The sequence below is a fragment of the Protopterus annectens genome, chromosome 7.part0, assembly GCF_019279795.1.
Source record: "Protopterus annectens isolate FY-2018-M chromosome 7.part0, PAN1.0, whole genome shotgun sequence".
NCBI classification, from domain to species: Eukaryota; Metazoa; Chordata; order Ceratodontiformes; family Protopteridae; genus Protopterus; species Protopterus annectens.
This window is the reverse complement of record NC_056739.1, coordinates 372440488-372456320: the sequence shown is the minus strand read 5'-3', so window position 1 is coordinate 372456320 and position 15833 is coordinate 372440488. Positions and strand designations below refer to the sequence as shown.

At 36.3% G+C, this 15833-nt stretch overlaps 1 protein-coding gene across 2 annotated transcripts in view; it reads left to right on the top strand.

The window, feature by feature from the left end:
• The first annotated feature begins 641 nt into the window (after positions 1–641).
• The window catches only part of TAFA3 (TAFA chemokine like family member 3), a 1368023-nt gene continuing 1352831 nt past the window's right edge, over positions 642–15833 (top strand). For both annotated transcript variants that reach the window (XM_044076935.1, XM_044076936.1), the window contains exon 1: positions 642–1341. The gene's annotated coding sequence lies outside the window, so the exon portion shown is untranslated. The remainder of the gene's footprint in view (positions 1342–15833) is intronic.

The window sequence follows — 15833 nt, the reverse complement described above, 5'->3', positions numbered from 1 at the left end:
TGATTTGAATAATTTGACAGTTAATAGCTTTGCTTAGGGGCACTGGAAGACACTGTAAACGATGTCTTCATCTGCAGTTTGCAAGTAAATTCTGTGCAGTCGTTGCACTGTACATGGATGCTTGTTTTACGATATTAAAGAGTTTAAAATTGCCCTTTTTGAATACTCAGTTACCCATTTACTCCCCCCCCACCCAACTTCTGGTACTTCTGGACTAGTGACAAACCATTTCACTGTGCACATGGACTGTTTTAAGCCTCACTGTGTTCCTCACAACGAACTACAGCTGAGGACCTGACTCCATAGCACCTTCGAATAACAATAACCGTGCAATTTATGCTTGTCAGTATGTGCTGTTTAAAAACAGGTTCCCCCAAAGCAAGGAGTGCCTGAAAATTTTAAGATGGTTGAGAGGGGTGCAGGTTAACTAACCGAAAGGGAACAAATAGATGCATAATCTTGGCTACAATTAATCTAGGTCTTTCTTTTCTTTTCGAGTACCTTATAGCCTCCTTATCTACAGGCATACGCATATTTGCAGACCTGCCTTTCACTTTTCTTTTTTTCCTTAAAAAATATTCCATGTAGCAGCCTCTTTCCCTCGAAGCGTTGAAAAGATTATTAGTGAAAATGTGGTTGAACTGTTTACAGCCCTTCCGTTCACCAGGGCATGGTTAACTAGCCACATAACCTGAAGCGGAGGTGCTGAGAGAGCAGCAGGAGGGATTCCCTTTGGACATTAACGCTCAGAGAAGGCTGCAAAAGGAAAGTGTTTTCTCATCACTAGCCAACGGAGCTCGACTTCCATCACTAGGCGGCGCTGTGCATCTACTGTTATGCAAAGCCTTTTTAGCCCCCTTGGCTTTCATGACCACAAGTGAACAAACCCATCCTGATGTGCATCAGTGTGGCTCCATCCAAATCAGGCAACGCAAGAGCATCACAGACCTGGTTTCAAAGCTATCTTGATGGCCGTACAAACTTGGGAATAATGTGAGTCTGGTGTAGAAAAAGTTAACATAACTAATCGCAAAGCTCTATGCAAATATAAAGTTTTTCAAATGCAACATTTTACCACGTTATGTTTTCAGATGGCTTGGAAATGATACCATCTCAGGGAACAATCTGCAACTGTTTTAGGAGTTAAAGTCGGAGGAACTGATTTTATTGAAAAACATAGTACTTTGATGCTGGATAATTTAATCACGAGATGAAGATGCAAGTTGTTTGAGACAGACTAAGGAAGTCCGTAAATGGAATGGGTCCTCTGGTTTTTGGTAATGGAATGATTAACACGGTCTTTGTCCTGATGGAGGTGTAGTTTAATCGAGAAGACAACAGGTATTTTGAGCTTTACGCCGTAGTCCTAACACACCTTTGAGTTCTTATGTAGGTGTTCATTTTTGTAAACGGAGAAAGAGATAAGCCTTCAGGCTTGCACTTTTTGTGTGTTTAAATGGGAGATGTTGACACGAACCAACTGCAACTGCCAAGGGGGATGGGGCCGTTAGGGGACTGAAGTGTGCAGCTGGTGCATTCAGCTGAAGGAGTCATAAATACCCCCTCCAGATGCTCAAGCTTAACCTATGCCCAGGACTACGCTAAACCTCCCCAGTGGTGTGTCTGACTTCTGCTGAGAAGCAAGGTTCTTAACTCTTTCCGCACGAGGTATAACGGATTGTACCGACCCAAATTCTCGAGGCAGAGCTAACTTGATTTGTACAGGCATTGCATTTTCTCATTTTAGATGTAAGTGATTACCTGCAGGTGCACCTCGTATGCTGGGGGAGTCCAGGTGTCCCCGGCACCAGACTCCTGCAAACCATCTACTCTAACAGGTTGTGTTCTTTCATAATTAGTAAAGTAAGATTAAATGTAGGGCAGTAGTTCATAATATGCAACTGAAACAGAATTTCCAAGTTTTGAGTCGTTTGTAGACATGGGGTATTGCCTACTTTTTATATTACAGTAATTGTTCAGAACAGTATCGTGTCTGCAGTGCCTAACTACAATGACACTTTCACGGCAGTCTCCAAAAAGATGCCACTCTTAGATACCCAGCAATGTCTGTCTATCTAGTTGGAGTACGCACAGCTGCACTGGCATTAGTTACATTTAAGTGGCAGGGCACTGTGAAATCTAATTATTGTAACTGTGTATAATTGTTCCAGTTTTCCCAAAGTACAGCTGTACTTGTTTAAAGAGGGTTGTCGTATCCATCTCTCTGGAGATGGTTTTATCCAAACCCTGCCTGGCCTCTGTAGTAAGTAACCCGCTAGAGATTAGTCGCGTCCTGAAACACCAGCAGGCACTCTGAGTGTCTTCTAAAGGGGATCCTTTAGTCATGATCATTTGAAATTACCGACACTTCAAGTACTTCAATATACTGCCGCCATTGGGTATCTGTGTGACCTGCTAGTCTGTATCCTTAAAATACAAAGGGCTAATTAAAAAAGCTGACCCCTGGAAGTCCACATTTACTGACACTTCAGTAAAACACTACTGCAGTTGTAAAATATGTTAGATATATTTATCTTTTTCCTACTACATTATAAGGACATAATCTAAACTCTTATATTCATATATTCCTTATATCTTAGTATAATAAGGAATATGTGTCTATAAAGACAAAGTACCATATTTGTGATTTGAAGGTATATCTGTTATATTGTCCATACTTTTCTCTCAGTAGAATACAAGGATGTCATTTTGTAAGCACTGAAGTGAGTGAAGACTTTAATTTCAATTCTACAGATGAAATCTGTCATGATTACATTAAAAACTTCTCATGTGTCATTATTGTACAGATAAGAAACAGTGCAGCCAATAACTGCATGCTGACAGACAAATATTTTTGCCCCCTGAGCCTTACTTGAATCTCAAGCAGTTTGAAAGATCCTTTATAGTTTTCCATACTCCGTAGTAAAACTGGTGCAGAGAAGCTGCTTACATCAGTCAAATTTGCACTGAGCAATAAATGCTTTCTTATGTCCATAAACATTTTCATGGCCTTTACTGCATTCCTGGTTAATTAGGGTTATGAATGAGAAAAGTTTTTGTCCTCTGATAAATGTTTACATGCAAGCAGAATTCTTAAATAAGCTTGCACATTCTTTTTTCATTGACTGTGCTATTTGTGTCACACTGAGGACTAATCAAACAGTTTACAGTTGTTTATGTGCATTACATTTTAACTTCATTTCTAGAATGTGGCCCCCAGACTTGGGTCAGTGTTTTTGTTTTCTGTTCAGATCTTATGCAGACATTGAACAACTAAGATGGTAGCAATTTAACGAAAATAACAAAGGCAGTCCTCTGTACGCAGTATGAATGCTGGAAGTGCTCATAAAACACCAGTGCTGTGACAGACAGACCATATGGATGTGAATATTGTTAGTAGATAGGGGATACATGACCACATGAATCCTACATTTTGCCAGGAGTTTTAAAAAAAACAAACAAAAAACCCCCCCCAAAAAAATAAAAACAAAACAAAACAAAAGCAGTACAATTACTTACTTATATCCATGATTTTATAGTATTGGATCCCTTACCCTACTGGAAAAAGAAACTGTGATACTTGTCAACAGTAGTTTGCCCTACATAAACTTTACAAAATAAATAAATACAATTGTATCACTATTTTCTTTAAGTAGTTTAGGAAGCCTGAATATGTTTCTGTGATACTATCAAATGAAAGAGTTTGTGTAATGACATTCAGTGAAGCAGAAGCCAGAGATATTTAAGGATATTTGTGAAGATTTTTTTTTCAGTCTGAACACAACTCTCTGCTCTATCTGTACTTTGAGTTTACCTGTCGATCATTTCTGGGAACATTATTATCATGTAAACTGAAAGCACATACTGCGTTATAATCATAGTTTGGTATGTGTGCAAACTCATCCTATGCATTCTCTTTTAAAACTTGCCACTGCAGACTTTCTTATCTCTGAATGAACTCGTCATGTATGTCATGCCTAGGGAAAAAAAAAAAACGAATAAATGTATCCGCATATATCAGACTGTATGATACAATGTGTGATGCTCTGGATGGTAATATGGCAGACCTACTTATTTACTTAATTCTAATAAAGAAATAGCGAGCACCACCTTGTTAATATAAAATGGATCCTGTACTGTTTGTGTCCATCCTTTCTCTATTGTGTGATTTTACTTAGTGCATAATACCTACATTCCTTTTTTAACTAGACTGCAGTGCTGTTTAGTTGTCTGGGATTTGTGTATTTTCACTTCTTTCTGACATGTAGAAAGCCACTTTAAATGGCTTACCACAGGGACAGTATAGGCTACAGAGCAGGTGCACACATATACGGTATGGGTCATGAGTAATGTTTAAACTCAACATCAGATGGAGGTGAGTTTGCTTGCAGAAACTGAGGAATGCATGGTTTAGGCTACTGTAGTGTTTAACACACTGTTGTAAAGGTTTGCTTAATGAATAAACATGGTTGTTCAAAATAGCTAAACTAATGGGGAAGGTATAAGTCTAAGGAATATTATAATACAATAGTTAAATTGGACTTCCGTGATGCTTCATAGAGCAACTTAAAAAATCGTTTTGGACACAAAAAACAAATTTGAAGTATTGTCAATTTAATGCAGATTTACATTTGTGAAGATAAACAAGTTCCATCCCGCAGTTCTGAATTTGATTATCTCTCCTTACTAGCAGATGATATACACAAACTACTTAACAGTATTCCTTTTTGCCCTTGTAAAGAAACATTTGTTTCTAGTTGGCTTACCCAGCTAAATAAATAAAATTAAAATTAAAATGATAGTAGTTAAAGAGATTCCATACTGAATTTCTGTTCATTGCTAGGGTCATGCGTAAAATGTGATTTGAGATCAGTGCATTTTGAACACTTGCCAAAAAATAGTGTCCCTAACACAATTGGTAACACTATATTGACAGATAATGTGGGTTGTATTTAATTATTTTACTAAACATAGGTACATATCATAATCTTATGTGGTAAAAAAAATCTAAAAGTCAGTGGGATAACCACATAAAGAAATATTTATTGTCTTCTTTGGTAAAGTTCTAGAACTGAACAGACATATTATTCCAGACACACTAGAACTTGATGCCTGCCTTTTACCGCTGACATGACATTCTTAAAATATGGTATCATGAAAACTTATTTCATTATTTTTGATATCAGACAGAAGATTATGCATTCTGACCTTGCACCCACAACTGTGCATAATGCTGAATATGCTATTACTACATAGTGTCAAAGAATATTGTATTTTATTACATAACTCCACGTGTTTACACATTAAGCCTCAAGAATATTTTAGACAACTGTGATAGTTAAAGTGTAGGAAAATATTGTATAGGATTAGACATCTAAAGGAAAACATTCCATAGGGTTAGACAGAAGATCTTCTGTTATTCTCTGATGCTTGGAACAATGTAGCAGTGTACCCCCCTATTTAATGGAAAACAGATGAGACCCATGAGCAAATTACATCATAATATGATGTATCATTGCTGTGGACAGAGCACTGTCTCAGCCATTATAAATCAGACAGCAGATATATTTCCCTTTAAGACATTTCATATAAGTAAATGTTCCTTTGACAGGCATTCTTTTTCACTTTTAGGATGATTTTTTACTTGCCTGAGTTTCCTTACAGGTACATACAACACTTATTGACTAGTTACTGACTGAGATATAGTTATGAATAGGAGGTTTTCCTCAAAGCTTACAATATGGTTGCTAGTGGAGGTATGAGGTACCTTCACTGCCAGGAAAAGCAGTCAGAGAAACAAAGAAAAAAAATAACTTCCCTGCTCTTGAGTTAGATGGCTAGCCAACAATGTGCTATTAAAAACTGATGTGGAAAACTACTGCCTGGAGGCTGTATTCCTGATTGATTCCTGTCCCACAAGATGACCTCTGCTCAGATAAACATCCTTTTGAGTGACCACATCTCATTATTCTTTAATCAATGTCTTTTCTGATTACCTGGAATCGCTCCGCAGTGTCACTGGACATGCTCTCCCCACTTTTATCTTGAAGCAGCACAGTTTGAATTATCTTTACTATGTTCCTGCCAAGCAAACAAAAATCAATACTAAGCCCTAACTATACTCAAAACAAATACATCTACTAACGCCCACTGTTTTTGTCTGTCAATCATTTCTGACATTTTGGAGGAAAAGCAGTATTGTATGTTGTAATAAAAACACCACCATATTCCTTCTGCTTTGTTTTGAGAAGGTTATTTATCTTTCAACAACTGTGACTTTCTAGGTAGTAAGTGAGTCTGTGCAGTGCACTGACTATATAAGTACATGTATAATTTTTGAAATTATACATTTTGTATTTACATTAAGATGTATAGAAAAATGTATATACATTCAGAAAGTGTTATGTATAAATAAAATAAACATTTTTGCTGCGCACTAGTCTATATATAATGAAAAAATGTTGCATGTGTTTTGGGGTGAATTTCTGGTGCTATAAACAACATATGGTTATTCTTCATAGGCAGTCAACTTTTATAAGATCAGTTTTGCCTTGATGAACCTTATTATGACCTCTGTGTGGGCTTTTTATGTATCGATGAAGTAGACATCTCATTTTGATAGTATGGTACTTCAGCACTTAAAGAGTTAATGTTTGAAGTTTAATAAATCAGGGACACAGGATAAATCAGAGCTGCTTTGATAATACATTTATCTGCTCAGAAAACTGTTAGCTTTATAAATAGCATTTTTAATTGACTCTGTCTCTGTAATGTGATACTTGTCTGTTAGAGACTATTTTATGCTGATAACTTACTTACCAGTGATTGAAACCTGGTATCAAGCGTAGGCCAATGGAAAGATCAGTGCTCTGTCTGAAAGGCAGATGCAGCTAGCTGGGTGATAATCATACATACTGAAACAAGCTTTACAAAGTGACTCTTCATCTCTTTGAAACAGTTTACCAGTAAATGATGTGATATTCAGACTTGACTTCAGATGCTGTAAAGCAAAAACAGACTCAAAATGAAAATCAGTGTCCCACTCCCAGGTGAATATGTGTTTAAGTGCTATTCTTGCCTCAGTTGTGAAAACAACTTAAGGATGAAGTGTACAAGAAGAAGCTACCAGATTGTATCTGTTAAGTAGAGCAAAATGTATTAAAAAGATGCTTAAGCCTCCTTAAAATGAAAGCACCAAACAGCACCCGTGCACAACGATAGTAAAGGGACACTGGTGTACCGTACTGGCAGTAAACTGACGTTGCACTTGCTTATCATGTGCCACACTGACAATGTGCTACACTGACAACTTATCTTTCCTGCTGAAAGAGTTGGGATTCAACATTGTGTACATTCATTCTTTCATTTTCACAGCAGCTGTTGGGGTAGGGGGTATATATTTACACCGTGTCAAAGGATGGGGAAACTGAGGGGGAGATCCACTCTGATCAGTCCACAAAAAAGAAGCAAAAAGCAGTAATGATTTTGTGATGGATAACATGGCATTATCTGTCATTTTTGTTTTAACTTTTCCATTTCAATAATCACCTCTGACTTCAGGTCTCACCTTATTTCCTTGCTTCCATCCTACTCTTCCTCTCTTAGATCGGTATTATAACTCTTCATCATGAATGCCCTCCTTATGGAAGTACTCCCCCAGTTTCAGTACAGGTAAGGATCACCACCATGTAAACAGATTCATAAGAAAGTTCTACCTTCATGTCACTGGCAGGCTGAATGCTGTGCATGCTTAGCACACTGCAGTCACCTGCCAGAATGGGCCTGCAGTAGATGGTGCACTTGCTGTTGAAGAGGCGTTGCTATCAACACAGTGATGTCACCTCATGTCACACACTTATCAAAAGAGAGCATCTCATGGTGGTCCACAGTCCACAGTATATGCTGCTAACTCAAAAAACGTTCACACATCAAGCCATAGAACCCTCATCTACCCCTCATAAGACAAACAGGTCATCTCTTCAGTCTTCTTTCTCTGTGGTCAGCTACTTCAACACCTGGACCACTAGTCAAACCTAAGTCATTTGAGCCGTAGTCAGGGTTTCATTCTTCTTGACATGGATGATGTTTTCTCCACTTATGAAGCTTGCATATCTGTATATTTAGGGTTTATGTATGCAGTTTGCATTGTCGATAGTTGCACATCTCAAAACTAGATAAAGGCTGGGGGGGGGGGGGGATGCCAAGTTTCTATTGTATTCAGAAATAATTACTGTTTGTTTTTCATGTTCTGCTTCTAAAGTCCCACAGAACTATTGTTTTCCTTTTAATATCATTAATCTTCCATAGATTTAGAATTATTTTCTAAGACACTCACCGTCATACTTAATTATTCTTGCTAAGACTATATCCTCATATATTGCTTTGACAAAGGGCTGTGATATGTGGCAACATACATGGACGATATGTAGGGTAGAACTATTATATAAACACAAATATGTCAAAATTAACACATCTGTAAAATACTTATGTTTTGTGGGAATTTGTGAGCACAGGCATTAGTCATGTGATTTTGTTATTAAACTAAAATTAAGAAATGCCCTTTTTTGCTATATGGCACATTTTGGGGGCAACTTTACTTTTGGGCTACTGTTTTATGCCTTTGTTTCTTTGTGTTTGGACTAGTGTGGTTCCATTTGTCATGGATTATAATGCATCTCCCTTGAGCACCTCTATCATGTGCAAAACTCCTCAGTCAGATGCCTTTTGGGTAAATCACCCTAAGGAACATATCACCCCAATGCAGCAAAGTCTGTGCTGCCTTCCTGTTCCCTCTCCTTATGGGTAAAAAGCATTGATTCCAACCTACCAAAGCCAGTATGATCCTGTCACCAGCCATTTTAAGGAGCTGTTCCACAGTTAATGCCATACTAGGATATTCACTCTGTTTATGTCATGAAGGGCTGCTGTGGTTTCTGTCTCCTGGAATGTACTGTCTTGTGAGGATTGGGATACACTTTCAATTAAGACGTTTCACTGCAGAAATATTATAACATCTGATATCTTATTATAATTTTGATTTTTAATTTAATTGCATTTATTTTACTGACTTTTGTTGCATTTTTTTTCATTTTTGTTGGTTAGTGACTAGGTTTAGCAACTTAAATAAACTTGATGATAGTTACTTGAAAGGATAAAAAGTTTATGCAAATCTGTTGAAATTGGAAAATATTTCAACTTAGCAGCTGTTTCAGTTTGTGACTAATCTACTTCCCTCAGGACTTCTTGGAAAATGGACATTTTGATAGGTCAGCTGTCATCACCCTTTTAATAGATGACTGGAGTAAACCTCACTATAGATACTCGGTAGGATAAAAAGTATGCCAGCCTTCTGAAAATCTAAACTCTTTTTGCTACTCAGCTTTTTCTATTAGGTATTGTTTTATAACTTCTCTGGATGCTACCTGGACGATGAACATGCTGAGAAACCATCTGTGACCACTCAAAAAATTCTTATAGTTATTCACTTTTTGTGTTAATTTCAATGTAGCTATTGATGTTTCCTCGGCTGCAGAGACAAGCAGTTGTTGATACAAAGTCCTCCTTTGCTCAGGTGGCAGGTAATACCTGATTATTATCCATTTATGTTTAATTATAGCTCGCAGTCTTACAGTTGTACACATGGAGACAAAGCCAAAAATAAGGCCCCAAATGTGGTATTAGGCTAACTGCCCTTATGGGCTATTTTAAGCCTAGTCAATTACCGAATGTGAGAATCAAACCCTGCATCTTGTAGCTATAAGGTAAACACCTTAACCATTATGCCAACCTCACATCATATGCTGTACATTCAATAAGTTGATAGAATAATATAACATGTTAGTATGTATTTTCTGATGATATTTGATTAGTGTTTTTATTTAATGACTATAAACATCACTATTAAATTATAAAATCAGGAATTTTAAGAGGTACAAGAAGAAATCTGAGGGAAAATTGTGAAGGATTGAGAGGTATGATTTTCAGTGTGTTGTGTTTGTTCTCAAGAGTTTGAAGTCCCAAATTCAGTTTTAAAAGTGCCAGTAGGCTTAATACTAGTTGGCATCATCAGCTACTGTGTCTGATACAGCACAGTGGATGGGGGGCTTACTTTAAACTCATAAGTCTTAGGGATACTTTAATTTGCTCCCACAGTTTCCATGGTTCACTTGCAGCAGTTGAAAAGTACATGAGGTTAATTAGGAGGTAATTCTAATAGTCTAACAACAAAACATTATGCCATTTGAATGAAGTAATGTAAGCAGTGATACTAGTATAAAGACAATTCTTTAATTTACACCAGATTTTGTGACCCAAATGTTATCATGATAAATAAAATGTATAGTTACATAATAATTTACCAAGACAAATTAGTAAAATAACAGTACTTATACTTATGCTTTCTTAGTAGGATAAGTAGATTTATTACATGCTACGTGGGTGCAGTTCTATTTTTGATACTGGGAATTGATAACATAGTCTGGGTAATGTCACACAGAGAACATATCAACTCTGTAATAAGGCTGAACATGATTATGTTTGTGTAAGGTCAATTGCACATAACATACTTGGGTGATTAGCCAAAGAAATGTTTGACAAGTTCCTAGAGACACATAAGAATTTCACAGTTAGGGCAGTCATAGTGTATAGTTTGTGCTTTCCACTACTCTCTGTACTAGAGACATAGCTGGACTGATGATGTTTATAAAAATTCCATTCTTCTGCACTTACACCCCTCCAAATAAAAAATAAATATCTACTTCAGAAGTTAGTTATCAGGAAAAAGGAGCCAGACCATTGATATAGTCTTTAATAAATGTTGTACAGAAAGCAGGGCATTGTTCAGTCATATTACCAATTAGCTGTACTCCGTTTCTTTCCCATGAGTACCAAATACTGACTGTATCCGAAATAAACTAGTGGGCAGATTCAGAACAATTTCTTAATTACAAACATGGCTTCTGTGTTTAACCTTAGTGGGCCCTACAATTACAACTGAAGCAAATGATAAACACCACAACACTATAAAGTATTTCTTTTCCTGTGATTATCACCACGTTCTATAACATACCAGTATAACAGGAAAAAAATCAGCATTAATCAGAGATTTTATTAAAACTATTGTCAGTATAAAAGCTTCCCCATAATTTACATTTGCTTTAATGCGGGTCTCCGATATTCCATGGTAACTAATATAACCGAGTTCAAGGCTGAACTAATACTCTTATGTTATTCGGTGTGTACGAAATCCAGAAACAGCAATATTCCTCTCAGCTGTAGTCCATGACAAATATTTCAGGATTGTTTTACTGAGAAAAATAAAATAAAATATTGGAATAATTCTTTATAATATAACTAGAGGAAAGATGGATAAACAGTTTCTCAAGCAAGGCATACCAAAAACTCTATTTAAACTGTTATAGACATTTCAGATTCATATGTATATTTTATTCCTATGTGGGCATTTCAACTGAAATTTTTACCTCAGAAAAAGGAAGCTTAGAAAGTTTAAAGTTTTGAAGGCACTTACATTAAGAGTTGTTGTTATGCTGATCTGAAATGCAAACCTTAGTAAAGATGAAATTCTTTCAGGTGTACTTTTATTGCTGTAAACACATTTTCTTCGCTTTGAAAGAAATGCTGCCATACTTGTCTAAAAGGGTTTTCTGAAAATTATTGTGGAGTATCAGATCTATGAGCATAATTTTAAAGTTTTATGTATTTATACATATCCTTGCACATTATCAACATGAAATCCAAAAATTACAATGCTCTTCGGTTATCACAAAATCTCATACTTGCTGCAAGATGAAATATTTGTATAGTGGAGGTAGAGCAGGATTTATGGTCAAAACATAAATATACAGTTAATGTGTGTGTGTGTGTGTGTGTGTGTGTGTGTGTGTGTGTGTGTGTGTGTGTGTGTGTGTGTGTGTGTGTGTGTATATATATATATCTATCTATATATATATATATATATATATATATATATGTATGTATAATTTCATGGTCGACTGTTCAGGAAGTCGACTTTCATATGGCCGAGACCATATGATTGACTTTTGAAAAGCCAACCATGTAAACTAAACACATAAAACACAACAAACACTCACCTTAAACTCCATCCCCCCGTAACTTAAATATACCAACTCCAAGATCGCACTACAGTGTGGAGGAAGGAAATTTTCCTATTCCGCACTGTATGGAGATAGCGGTTCCCCATCTTCGGCTTCGGCCATATGAAAGTCAACTATGTGAAGGGGACCCATATATATATATATATATATATATATATATATATATATATATATATATATATATGTGCGTGTGTGTTTATCTATCTATCTATATACATATACACATAGAAAAATATAAATAATAAGGAAAACTAGTTGTACAGCAGCTATTACTCTTGATATAGGTCTACAACTTTTTAAAAAGGACCCTTGCCAAAACATCTTCTGTAATTTCGGTGTCAAAGTTCACTTTGCATTCTTATTAAAAATAAAAAAACAGGATTCAAGCTTCATCAGATCTTATTTGTACATAGCAGTAACAAACAATATATACTTTTTTATTTTCCATATAAAAAGCCATATAAATCAGATAAATTATATCAGGACTTTAAAAGTATGTAAGAAGATCACATTCAATGAGAGTGATGGGAATAGTGGTACATACATAATTTGGGTCTATATCATAACCGCGAAAGTCCGTTTGAGTGAATACGTAAACGTCGACACATATTGCGTGAAACGCGAGTACACCGAATGCCCTAAACTGTAAAATTAAAAATCTTGAATCGGCATAGTTGGCCCTTCTGCGGTATAGCTCTGTAAGGTAAGTGTGCAATAGTTATGGACCTTAGGGTTAGGGTGCGGGTTAAGGTAAGTGCATAGATAGTAATATATGTAAGGTTTAGTGTAGGGTTAGAAGTAGGGTTTTCTTAAGTGTATGTGTGTGGATTATTTATTTTGTTTGGGTATAGCTCATTAAGGTAAGTGTGTGATAGTTACGGACCTTAGGGTTAGGGTGCAGGCTAAGGTAAGTGCATACATGGTAGTGTATGCAAGCTTTACTTTAGGGTTAGAAGTAGAGATTCAGTTAGAGTATGTATGTGGTTTATTTATTTTGTTTGGATGGGTAGTATGTGAGGTTGGCCAACTATGCCGGTTCGAGATTTAGAATTTCACGGTTTAGTGCATTCGGTGTATTCGCGGTTCGCGCAATATGTGTTGACGTTTACGTATTCGCTGAAATAGGCTTTCGTGGTTATAATATAGACTCCATAATTTGCATCTGTTTTTCTGATTTGTGATTTTTACTCCTTACCTAAGTAAGTACAAATTCACTGTGTATTTGGCTGTTGATCACTATGCTAGTTATAATGTCAAATAAAAGAAGTGTCTAGTCCTGCCTTTTTGTTACATGAGTATAGCATATAGTAAAACATACACACACACACACACACACACACACACACACACACACACACACACACACACACACACACACACACACACACACACACACACACACATATATATGATATGTATGTGTGTATATGTTTTATATATATATATATATATATATATATATATATATATATATATATATGTAATGTATATAAAATGCACACACTCATATTTCGTGGAGTGTGAGAGCTGCTCTGCACTTATAGGTTCTGTTGATGTACTATTATGGTGAGTGTTTTGCTATTTAAGTTAAAGGATAGTTGTGTAAAGGAGGTGCTGTGTGCATCTAATTGTTCTAGTGACTTATTCAATCAGGATTTCACTATAAAGAAGGTATACTTGTCCAAGAGGATACTGTATAACTACTGGCTTTAAATAGTCATGCTTACCGTACAAACATGCATGGAAATAAGTGTGTAATACACTGCATAATAGTTTATTCTCCATTTTCTTTGGTGCCATTATTTGCATTTATTTATTTAGGCTTTGTTGACTGGGTTTATCCCATTAGGTATATGGCATCTTTTCAGGGGAGAACCAAGGTGACATTCATACTGACTAGGGGCGCTTTTGTCAAGGCAGAGGGGAAATTCCCCTAATCTTTTAATGTGGCTGATTGCTGGGTTTCAGAGCACACGGTATATAGATGGAGTGGTAAGGGATGAAGGGAAGCTGAGCAATATGGCGGTAATATCTCCGTGTCTTGCTAGCGCTAAAGAATGCAATGTGGGCTTTTGTGGAAAAACTGAGGTGTTAAGTTAATGAGGTGAGCATGAGTAGATTGTCAGGGAAACATCTAAAGAAGGTGTTTGATGAGGATATATTGCAGACAGAAGTCTATGGGACTAAAATGATTAAATCAAAGGAGATCAACGATCAAATTCTGTGGAAATGAAAAGCACTCGTAAAAAATAGATCAACAAGCTGTTGTCGATGTTGGAATGGCACAGAAGCAAGTTATGTAAACTTTTTTTTTTTGCCGCTGCAGTGAGCTGGAACTAGGGCATTCCAGACAGGTTTGTCCAGGAAGTTTCACACGAGACTGATCTTCACAGGTGGGAAACTGTTACAAAGAGATGACGTCTGGACTAATGTGTTACCGCTGCCTGGGACGTCTTCAGTAAAAATTAAAGTGATGTATATTTGGTCACTGGATGGTTTTCCAATATTTATTTTCAGACTCAAGCAGCTTTTCTTTTCTTGCAAATAATAAATGTGACAAACTAACATTACAGTTGCTTTGGTCAGAATGCAGGTGGAAAGAATTAAAAGGGAAAGTACTTTTATAATTCAAGACTTTGATTTGGGTGAGATTATGGTGAGAGAAGAATTAAACAGTGAATGTAAAAAGCTTATTTTGTTGGGAATGTAAGGGGTACTGGTGGCTGTTGGAGAGGGTAATGGTATGCTTGGCCTGATTTATATATGGGACATAAACAATTAATGCAGTGATGTACTGATAATTCATGGAAAGAAAGGAGCATAATTCTATATAGCTCAGACCAAAAGCTGTTATATGTAATTAAAAATTGCTATAAAAAATGCTGTGATTTCAGTGGGGAAAGGAGGCATAACTTATCTTGCATGGCTTCTTGCATAAAGTATAAGCAAGTAGAAAATTTATGAATACATTATCCATTGCTTGAACAGAAATTAATAGTGATATTAATGAAAAAGACAGATAATTTGGTTTCAGAAAGAGAAGAAGAGAGGTAGAGAAAGGAGGTAATAATACGCCTGGTGATTCTGTTACTGCATAAGAGAAATGCTTCTGCTAATAATACTAATGGCACAACTGATAATGGTGTGCAGGAATATGCTAATAATACTAATGGCGCAACTGATAATGATGTGCAGGAATATGCTAATAATACTAATGGCACAACTGATGATAGTGTGCAGGAATATGCTAATAATACTAATGGCACAACTGATGATGGTGTGTAAGAATATGCTAATAATACAACTGATGATGGTGTGCAGGAATATGCTAATAATACTAATGGCACAAATGATGATAGTGTGCAGGAATATGCTAATAATACTAATGGCACAACTGATGATGGTGTGCAGGAATATGCTAATAATACTAATGGCACAACTGATGATGGTGTGCAGGAATATGCTAATAATACTAATGGTACAATTGATGATGGTGTGCAGGAATATGCTAATAATACTAATGGCACAACTGATGATGGTGTGCAGGAATATGCTAATAATACTAATGGCACAACTGATGATGGTGTGCAGGAATATGCTAATAATACTAATGGCACAACTGATGATGGTGTGCAGGAATATGCTAATAATACTAATGGCACAACTGATGATGGTGTGCAGGAATATGCTAATAATACT